Genomic DNA, 11686 nt, shown 5'->3' with positions numbered 1-11686 from the left:
TATGCCATGCCCCTTCACGCTTGGTCACGCCCCCCGCACACGCCCACTTCTTCTCGCGGCAGTCGGCAGATCAGGTAGGGAATCCAAGGCCAGGTGTGTTTGTCCTCGTGCTGTCTCTACTGCGCATGACAGCTTCGGACAAACACACTTGGCCTTTTATAGTATAGGATATATATATATAATATGTACAGGAACAGACTTCTGTTCTAAAACTACACCGCTATCACCTTAAATTCAGTAGGACTTTAATACATTCTGTAAGACATATCCGATGCTAATCACTTTCTATTCAGTAGGACTTTAATACATTCTGTAAGACATATCAAATGCTTAGTACTTTCCATGCTAACATGATAAAAACATAGCAGCAACATCACTAAAACCGGAACATCGTTCCTATAATTAGCACAGTTTCATAGCTCTTAAAGGAAGACCTCCGCTTTGTTCTCAGTCTGAGAAGGAGCCTAACAAGAGCGGTACAGGAGCAATCAACAATGGCGCCGCTCCGTTCGATTAAAGAACAATGGCGCCGCTCCAATTCCAAGAAGGAGGCAGAGCCCAGTGCGCAACGAAATTAATGGCGCACTTACTCCTGCTTCTCTATATAAAGAGACTTACAATATGCGCTGTCTCCGCATTTAGCAATTACTTGTCTGCCCCTGGGAGGGAACGTAAAATCAAGGATATTTTCTAAAACGCTGAAGCTTTATAACAGAGACCCATAACAGCAGTTATAGCACATAGCGTATAATGAATATAAAAAAAACCTGTCAGACTGACAAACCCCAGTCATAAATTACAGAAAGTGAGAAACACCATCCACATTTTAACAGACTCATTTGCCAACAATAAATTAGCCTCACATAACCGTTAACCCCTTCATCACTACTAAAGGGGAGGCAATTTCTCTCATATTTTATTTATTTATTTATTTATAAAATATTTTACCAGGAAGGATACATTGAGATTTCTCTCGTTTTCAAGTATGTCCTGGGTCCACAAAACATTGCATTGATACAATAGGGTACAATAAAATTCAAAAACAATAATAATACACAATAGATGCAAAATTTTTGCATAGAACAGGTAAGAAATATATAATCAGCCATGACAGGTGCATTCTGTTTTGAGATATGTAGAGAGGGTAATATGTCACAATTATAAGTGCCTGCACACTGCCACAAGTAATATCCAAACTAGGATATATATATGTCCAAATAAATACTTAAAGGGACACTGAACCCAAATTTTTTCTTCCGTGATTCAGATAGAGCATGCAATTTTAAGCAACTTTCTAATTTACTCCTATTATGAATTTGTCCTCATTCTCTTGCTATCTTTATTTGAAAAAGAAGGCATCTAAGCTTTTTCTTGGTTCAGAACTCTGGACAGCACTTTTTTCTTGGTGGATGAATTTATCCACCAATCAGCAATGACAACCCAGGTTGTTCACCAAAAATGGGCCGGCATCTAAACTTACATTCTTGCATTTCAAATAAAGATACCAAGAGAATAAAGAAAATTTGATCATAGGAGTAAATTAGAAAGTTGCTTAAAATGTCATGCTCTATCTGAATCACGAAAGAAAAAAAATGTGGGTTCAGTGTCCCTTTTAATAGTGCAAATCTCCCAACCTGGAAGACAAACAGCACTTACCTACATTTAGCCGTCCGGCAGGAGGACAACTCAAACGGTATGAGAAGAAGCCACACAGAGACCTATGGAAAAAAGAAAAGACAAAGTAAACCTATTCAGGCTTTTTATACAGGGGCAGCAACATGATAGGAAAACTCAGTGAGGCCCAACCCACAAGTTCCTAACTGCTTTAAAGCCACCACTACCCTACTGAAGAGACTAACATGGAATACGGCTAGACCCAATCTTGAGAGGAAAGATCAGAGCAAACCTACTCTGGCTTTCAAAATAATAAAATCTTGGGTGGAACTTCCAGGCAGCGGCCATGATTGGTCGCACTTCTGCAAGCTGCTCCAGATTTTCAGTATCATCTTTAAGATATCATTATCAACAAGAAACAATCACAACAGAGATTGGCATGATTGTAATCCACTAAAGAAAAATCTAATGAGACCAATTTTACTGGGATCGCTACTGGCTTCAGAGCCCGGAGCCACTTTTGAAGTTGTGGCCTTCAACATCAGATCAAAGAGACACACGATTGCATAAAATATGCTCCTCAATTACTTTTCTGCTTACAAGAGTCCCTCGCTGGACAGAGCTGCTGCTGTTCAATTGGGAGGCTACCCGGGAACAGAGACGCTACCCTTCTGCCATCTTAACCTTGCGGCTTACACCTCTGGTGATCCTACAGCTGTAGCTCTCTCAGGGGGATTATTATTATTATCGGTTATTTGTAGAACGCCAACAGATTCCGCAGCGCTAGAAGTTGGTTAAATATAAGGCATTCCAGGAATAAACAGAACTATGAAAATTATTTTGTTACTTCCTTGTATTCTGTTAATACAGGGAGTGCAGAATTATTAGGCAAGTTGTATTTTTGAGGATTAATTTTATTATTGAACAACAACCATGTTCTCAATGAACCCAAAAAACTCATTAATATCAAAGCTGAATAGTTTTGGAAGTAGTTTTTAGTTTGTTTTTAGTTATAGCTATTTTAGGGGGATATCTGTGTGTGCAGATGACTATTACAGTGCATAATTATTAGGCAACTTAACAAAAAACAAATATATACCCATTTCAATTATTTATTATTACCAGTGAAACCAATATAACATCTCAACATTCACAAATATACATTTCTGACATTCAAAAACAAAACAAAAACAAATCAGTGACCAATATAGCCACCTTTCTTTGCAAGGACACTCAAAAGCCTGCCATCCATGGATTCTGTCAGTGTTTTGATCTGTTCACCATCAACATTGCGTGCAGCAGCAACCACAGCCTCCCAGACACTGTTCAGAGAGGTGTACTGTTTTCCCTCCTTGTAAATCTCACATTTGATGATGGACCACAGGTTCTCAATGGGGTTCAGATCAGGTAAACAAGGAGGCCATGTCATTAGATTTTCTTCTTTTATACCCTTTCTTGCCAGCCACGCTGTGAAGTACTTGGACGCGTGTGATGGAGCATTGTCCTGCATGAAAATCATGTTTTTCTTGAAGGATGCAGACTTCTTCCTGTACCACTGCTTGAAGAAGGTGTCTTCCAGAAACTGGCAGTAGGACTGGGAGTTGAGCTTGACTCCATCCTCAACCCGAAAAGGCCCCACAAGCTCATCTTTGATGATACCAGCCCAAACCAGTACTCCACTTCCACCTTGCTGGCGTCTGAGTCGGACTGGAGCTCTCTGCCCTTTACCAATCCAGCCACGGGCCCATCCATCTGGCCCATCAAGACTCACTCTCATTTCATCAGTCCATAAAACCTTAGAAAAATCAGTCTTGAGATATTTCTTGGCCCAGTCTTGACGTTTCAGCTTGTGTGTCTTGTTCAGTGGTGGTCGTCTTTCAGCCTTTCTTACCTTGGCCATGTCTCTGAGTATTGCACACCTTGTGCTTTTGGGCACTCCAGTGATGTTGCAGCTCTGAAATATAGCCAAACTGGTGGCAAGTGGCATCTTAGCAGCTGCACGCTTGACTTTTCTCAGTTCATGGGCAGTTATTTTGCGCCTTGGTTTTTCCACACGCTTCTTGCGACCCTGTTGACTATTTTGAATGAAACGCTTGATTGTTCGATGATCACGCTTCAGAAGCTTTGCAATTTTAAGAGTGCTGCATCCCTCTGCAAGATATCTCACTATGTTTTACTTTTCTGAGCCTGTCAAGTCCTTCTTTTGACCCATTTTGCCAAAGGAAAGGAAGTTGCTTAATAATTATGCACACCTGATATAGGGTGTTGATGTCATTAGACCACACCCCTTCTCATTACAGCGATGCACATCACCTAATATGCTTAATTGGTAGTAGGCTTTCGAGCCTATACAGCTTGGAGTAAGACAACATGCATAAAGAGGATGATGTGGTCAAAATACTCATTTGCCTAATAATTCTGCACTCCCTGTATAAGATATAGTTATAATTTCATAGTGGTCCTTTGACCCTGATGTTGTTTTATTTCCAGGTTCATATAAGATTCTATGAAATGAGGAAAAGGAGACGCTGAAACTCTCAGTAGATCAAATAGGTTTATTCAGGAGCAGGCTTCTTCATAAAACACTGGGTGAACTATCTGACGTGTTTCGCGCATGCGTACATGCGCTTCATCAGAGATTCTACCTCTCTCTGTAACTGTACTTTTGCTTATATGTTTATAAAGCACCACATAGCATGCTTATTTTGACATAGGGACTTTCTCACCAGGTCTTAACTAGCTGCAAACTTGCTGACCTAAGCCACTCTTATACTTGCTCTTCACAGAATATAATACCCCGATAAGGGATCCCCTTATTGTTTTGTACTGCACACTATTTCCCATAGGCAGAGCAACCCTCAAGATATGTGTTTTCAATACCTATCCTACTGTTATTATAAATTTACTGCGCAGCATTGCACTGTCAGCGGCCGAGATGGTGCGCTTTAGATGCAGCTGCATAACCAGTTTTTTTACATTTTGTAGAAGATTCAGAAAAATGCTCAGTCTAAGCTAAAGTTGATTTTGTAAGCCCTTTTAACTTCAAAGTCATTATCGTCACAGATCTACATCACCTTCTGATGTATATAAAATAATTTGGTGACATCTACCATACTACGCCCCTAAACTGTGACGATTATCCCAGCTTTCAAAATTGACCTATTGTTCAGTTGGCAAGCTTTCAGAGAGAGTTCAACTATGGACTTTTCATAACGCGCAGCAGTGACCCCCATACATTTTATTAGTCTCCTCACTCTAGATAGGAACCACTATCAGATTTTCTTTAGAGTCTGTGATCTAGTGTAGCTAAGTGTCAGACCTCTTTATCTAGTTTTACTTTTCTAATAGATATAAAAGCTTTGTAACCAACTACTGTATATAACCCCCAGAGATCATAATGCATATCTCTTATTAATGCTAGCTGGTTTAAATATTATAAAGATATAAATGTTGCTTCCCTAGCAGGCTATAAGTTGGACACTTTATATCAATGTTGAGCAATATATTTATCACTTATGCTTTAACTATGTTCCACAAAATGTCCTGAGATCATTACTTTCCCCACGCTGGTCAGCACAGAGAATTTTATGTTGTACAATAATATTATCTTACCTTATTTGTTCCAATATACCACTATAACTCTAAATATAGTTAAAAGGGATTAAATCCAGTCATGTTTACATATTATCTTCATGTTACAATCCCTAAGAGTTTGTTACGCAAGTTATAAAGGATTTTAAAAATGAGGTTTATCATTTGAGATCCACAAGTGGTCTCATATGTTTGAAATTACTTTCTTTTGCTTTGATATTTTCTTTTACTTTTGGAGGTCCAAGAGCGGCCTATTGTGTCATTTAGAATGTTTCTAGATGATTGGCATCCTATCTATATAATGCTCACATGGTACATATATTGTTAGCCTTGTGTTTTCTATCCCTACATTTTATTGTTTGTACTCCCTGTAAAACTGATATCATCTCATATGATTTAAGAATCTATTTTTATGATGTTGTATGCCTTTAAATGAACCTCAAATAAAAATAAATAAAAAAACTTTAATGTATTTCAGGTTTACACAAAAAAAAAAAAATCTTGATTGCAGTGAAATAAATCTAATCTTCTTCAGACACCAAAACTTTACCTCCTCCTTGCACCGAAGGCAAAGAGAATGACTGGGGGTTGTGGTAAGGTGAAACTTGACAGTTTTTACTGTGGTGCTCTTTGTCTCCTCCTGCTGGCCAGGAGTGATATTCCCAACAGTAATTGATGATGCTGTGGACTCACCATATCTTAGGAAATAAATGTGTTATACACCTAACTAATCTCCTACAACGCAAATGTTTTTTTCACTGTAAGAGCAATAAAATTGTGGAACTCATTACCAAAGGAGGTAGTGAATGCCAACACCTTAGATACATTTAAAAATGGTTTGGATAAATTTCTGGCTAGAAACTGTTACTATGTTAGGACACAACCATGTGTGATTGCCACTCGTGATTGGTTCAGCAGCCATCTTCTTTTTGTGGATTTTAAGAGGGACTTTATCTGTGTGTTTAACTTATATAAGTGATTTAAACACATAGAATTTGCTTGTGCTGTTATTACTATATTGAGCGCAAATATTACTTTTGCGGAAGCAATTTTTTGCGCTCAACTTGTAATCTGTCCCTATATGTTTTCATGTAAATCATTCAAATGTAAGTGACATATTATTACGTATGAAAAGCACATGTATCCCACTCTAGCATTGGACTTCTCTACAAACCTATAAAGTTGAATATTCATAACTTCAAAACTAAAAAGTCAACAAATACAAACAACAAGGTTAACTTCTCCCCATGACCTTTATAGGTATGTATGGAATGTAAATGATAGTATCTGACCCTGGGCTTTCTATTTGCACAGTAAGTTTGGTTAAGGCAGCAAGATACAGTGATACAACTAAACTGAGTTCTTTGGCCCTGATGTGGATATTTATTGTTTACTTATTAGAATACAATGAGCAATCTTGTTTATAAAGAGTCTAAGTAAAGCTATAACACACTCAGATAAACCTGATTACTGGGTTATGTACGTTTCTGTCCTGACCATCTACTCAATCTCAAAAACATACTTGTATTGTAGCCCTCTATTTAAATTGTTTAATTTCCATTCAAATTAACCTTTTAACTGCTGATTCATCTCCACCTCTGTGCTGAGCTGTTTTGGAGTTTTTAGATACTGATCACATTTAAAGGGACAGTCTACACCAGAATATTTATTGTTTTAAAAGATAGATAATCCCTTTATTACCCATTTCCTAGTTTGCATAACTAACAGTTATATAAATACATGTTTTACCTCTGTGGTTATCTTGTATCTACGCCTCTGCAAACTGCCTCTAATTTCAGTTCTTTTGACAGACTTTTAGCCAATCAGTGCGGGCTTCTAGGAACTCCACATGCGTGAGCACAGTGTTAGCTATATAAAACACATGAACTAATACCCTTTAGTAGTGAAAAACTGTCAAAATGCCCTGAGCTAAAAGGCGGCCTTCAAGGGCTAAGAAATTAGCATATGAACCTCCTAGATTTAGCTTTCAACTAGGAATTCCAAGAGAACAAAGCAAAATTGAAAAATTGTTTAAAATTACATGCCCTATCTGAATAATGAAAGTTTGTTTTGGACTAGACTGTCCCTTGAAAGAGACATTCCGGTCAAAATTGAAATACACATAGATGAATCACATCTTTGTGTAGAATTATATTTGCAATATACATGTATTGGCTAGTAATTAGTGTTAGTATTTTTCTCTGCGTGTGCATGTAAAGCATAGCTGGATATTCTCAGTGCACCAGCATTTTATCTATTGCAGCTACTCAGAGCGCCAGTGGTACATGCACCTTTGTCTCTCTGAGCAAGTGCTGTGTTTAAAATGCTGGTGCACGGTACCCCCCCAACTGTACCGGTTTTCACGGGACAGTCCCAATTGTAGGGGTCTATCCCGCTGTCCCGGGTTGCTAGCCATCTGTCCCACATTGCCCCATGCATTCAATTTTTTTTTTTTTATTCTATTGGGCCCATACTCAGAAGCAGCTGGCTTTTGTCTCTCAGGGTTAGATATCTGTTAGATTCCCTGTAGAAAAGGAATGGTGTGTGTGTTAAGCAGGAGTAAGAAGGCTGTATACCCTCTGACCTCAGGTATTGGTGACCTCTAACCTCTAGTAGTGATGGCATCTAACCCCTAGTGATAATACTAGCATGCCTTCAGTTTTATATGATGAGCAGTGCTAGCACTAGGGTAACAAATTACAGATACCCATATACGATGTGTGTGTGTGCCTATCTGTATCTCTAAGTGTGTGCGTGTTTATCTGCATGTATAAGTGTAAGCTATGTAGTGTGTGTGTGTGTATCTGCATGTGTAAGTGTATGCTAACTAGTGTGTGTATCTGCATTTATAAGTGTAAGCTATGTAGTGTGTGTGTGTATCTGCATGTGTAAGTGTATGCTAACTAGTGTGTGTATCTGCATTTATAAGTGTATGCTATGTAGTGTGTGTGTGTCTGCACGTATAAATGTAAGCTATGAAGTGTGTGTCTCTGTGTGTGTGTATCTGCATGTATAAGTGTATACTATGTAGTGTGTGTGTATCTGCCTGTATAAGTGTATGCTATGTAGTGTGTGTGTGTGTGTGTGTGTGTATCTGCATGTATAAGTGTGTGTGTATATGCATGTATAAGTGTATGCTATTTAGTGTGTGTGTGTGTGTATCTGCATGTATAAGTGTGTTTGTATATGCATGTATAAGTGTATGCTATGTAGTGTGTGTGTGCGTGCACGTATAAATGTAAGCTATATAGTGTGTGTCTATGTGTGTGTATTTGCATGTATAAGTGAATGCTGTGTAGTGTGTGTGTGTGTATCTGCATGTATGTGCATGCTATGTAGTGTGTGTGCATGTGTTTACCTACATGTATAAGTGTATGCTATGTAGTGTGTGTGCTTGTGTTTATCTGCATGTATAAGTGTATGCTATGAAGTGTGTGTGTGTATCTGCATGTATAAGTGTATGCTATGAAGTGTGTGTGTGTATCTGCCTGCATAAGTGTATGCTATGCAGTGTGTGTATCTGCATGTATAAGTGTATGCTGTGTAGTGTATGTGTGTGTGTGTGTGTGTATCTGCCTGTATAAGTGTATGATATGTAGTGTGTGTATGTGTATCTGTATGTATAAGTGTATGCTATGTAGTGTGTGTGTATCTGCATGTATAAGTGTATGCTGTGTAGTGTATGTGTGCGTGTGTGTGTATCTGCCTGTATAAGTGTATGATATGTAGTGTGTGTATGTGTATCTGTATGTATAAGTGTATGCTATGTAGTGTGTGTGTATCTGCGTGTATAAGTGTATGCTATGTAGTGTGTGTGTATCTGCATGTATAAGTGTATGCTATGTAGTGTGTGTGTATCTGCATGTGTAAGTGTATGCTATGTAGTGTGTGTGTATCTGCATGTATAAGTGTATGCTATGTAGTGTGTGTGTATCTGCATGTGTAAGTGTATGCTATGTAGTGTGTGTGTATCTGCATGTATAAGTGTATGCTATGTAGTGTGTGTGTGTGTGTGTGTGTGCATGTATAAGTGTATGCTATGTAGTGTGTGTGTATCTGCATGTATAAGTGTATGCTATGTAGTGTGTGTGTGTGTGTATTTGCATGTGTAAGTGTATGCTATGTAGTGTGTGTGTGTCTGCATGTATAAGTGTATGCTATGTAGTGTGTGTGTATCTGCATGTGTAAGTGTATGCTATGTAGTGTGTGTGTATCTGCATGTATAAGTGTATGCTATGTAGTGTGTGTGTATCTGCATGTATAAGTGTATGCTATGTAGTGTGTGTGTGTGTGTATCTGCATGTGTAAGTGTATGCTATGTAGTGTGTGTCTATCTGCATGTATAAGTGTATGCTATGTAGTGTGTGTGTATCTGCATGTGTAAGTGTATGCTATGTAGTGTGTGTGTATCTGCATGTATAAGTGTATGCTATGTAGTGTGTGTGTATCTGCATGTATAAGTGTATGCTATGCAGTGTATGTGTATCTGCATGTATAAGTGTATGCTATGTAGTGTGTGTGTATCTGCATGTGTAAGTGTATGCTATGTAGTGTGTGTGTATCTGCATGTGTAAGTGTATGCTATGTAGTGTGTGTGTATCTGCATGTGTAAGTGTATGCTATGTAGTTTGTGTGTATTTGCATGTGTAAGTGTATGCTATGTAGTGTGTGTGTATTTGCATGTGTAAGTGTATGCTATGTAGTGTGTGTGTATTTGCATGTGTAAGTGTATGCTATGTAGTGTGTGTGTGTGTATCTGCATGTATAAGTGTATGCTGTATAGTGTGTGTGTATCTGCATGTATAAGTGTATGCTATGTAGTGTGTGTGTATCTGCATGTGTAAGTGTATGCTATGTAGTGTGTGTGTATCTGCATGTGTTAGTGTATGCTATGTAGTGTGTGTGTGTGCATGTATAAGTGTATGCTATGTAGTGTGTGTGTATCTGCATGTATAAGTGTATGCTATGTAGTGTGTGTGTATCTGCATGTGTAAGTGTATGCTATGTAGTGTGTGTGTATTTGCATGTGTAAGTGTATGCTATGTAGTGTGTGTGTATTTGCATGTGTAAGTGTATGCTATGTAGTGTGTGTGTATTTGCATGTGTAAGTGTATGCTATGTAGTGTGTGTGTATCTGCATGTATAAGTGTATGCTATGTAGTGTATGTGTATCTGCATGTTTAAGTGTATGCTATGTAGTGTGCGTGTATCTGCATGTATAAGTGTATGCTATGTAGTGTGTGTGTGTATCTGCATGTGTAAGTGTATGCTATGTAGTGTGTGTGTATTTGCATGTGTAAGTGTATGCTATGTAGTGTGTGTGTATTTGCATGTGTAAGTGTATGCTATGTAGTGTGTGTGTGTGTGTGTGTATCTGCATGTATAAGTGTATGCTATGTAGTGTGTGTGTGTGTATCTGCATGTATAAGTGTATGCTATGTAGTGTGTGTGTATCTGCATGTGTAAGTGTATGCTATGTAGTGTGTGTGTATCTGCATGTGTAAGTGTATGCTATGTAGTGTGTGTGTATCTGCATGTGTAAGTGTATGCTATGTAGTGTGTGTGTGTATCTGCATGTGTAAGTGTATGCTATGTAGTGTGTGTGTATCTGCATGTATAAGTTTATGCTATGTAGTGTGTATCTGCCTGTATAAGTGTATGCTATGCAGTGTGTGTATCTGCATGTGTAAGTGTATGCTATGTAGTGTGTGTGTATCTGCATGTGTAAGTGTATGCTATGTAGTGTGTGTGTGTATCTGCATGTGTAAGTGTATGCTATGTAGTGTGTGTGTATCTGCATGTATAAGTGTATGCTATGTAGTGTGTGTGTATCTGCATGTATAAGTGTATGCTATGTAGTGTGTGTGTGTATCTGCATGTATAAGTGTATGCTATGTAGTGTGTGTGTATCTGCATGTATAAGTGTATGCTATGTAGTGTGTGTGTATCTGCATGTATAAGTGTATGCTATGTAGTGTGCGTCTATCTGCATGTGTAAGTGTATGCTATCTAGTGTGCGTGTATCTGCATGTATAAGTGTATGCTATGTAGTGTGCGTGTATCTGCATGTGTAAGTGTATGCTATGTAGTGTGTGTGTATCTGCATGTATAAGTGTATGCTATGTAGTGTGTGTGTATCTGCATGTGTAAGTGTATGCTATGTAGTGTGTGTGTATCTGCATGTGTAAGTGTATGCTATGTAGTGTGTGTGTATCTGCATGTATAAGTGTATGCTATGTAGTGTGTGTGTATCTGCATGTATAAGTGTATGCTATGTAGTGTGTGTGTATCTGCATGTATAAGTGTATGCTATGCAGTGTATGTGTATCTGCATGTATAAGTGTATGCTATGTAGTGTGTGTGTATCTGCATGTGTAAGTGTATGCTATGTAGTGTGTGTGTATCTGCATGTGTAAGTGTATGCTATGTAGTGTGTGTGTATCTGCATGTGTAAGTGTATGCTATGTAGTGTGTGTGTATC

This window comes from Bombina bombina, chromosome 6 (genome assembly GCF_027579735.1).
Source record: "Bombina bombina isolate aBomBom1 chromosome 6, aBomBom1.pri, whole genome shotgun sequence".
Lineage (NCBI taxonomy): Eukaryota > Metazoa > Chordata > Amphibia > Anura > Bombinatoridae > Bombina > Bombina bombina.
Note: the sequence above shows the minus strand (reverse complement) of the source record.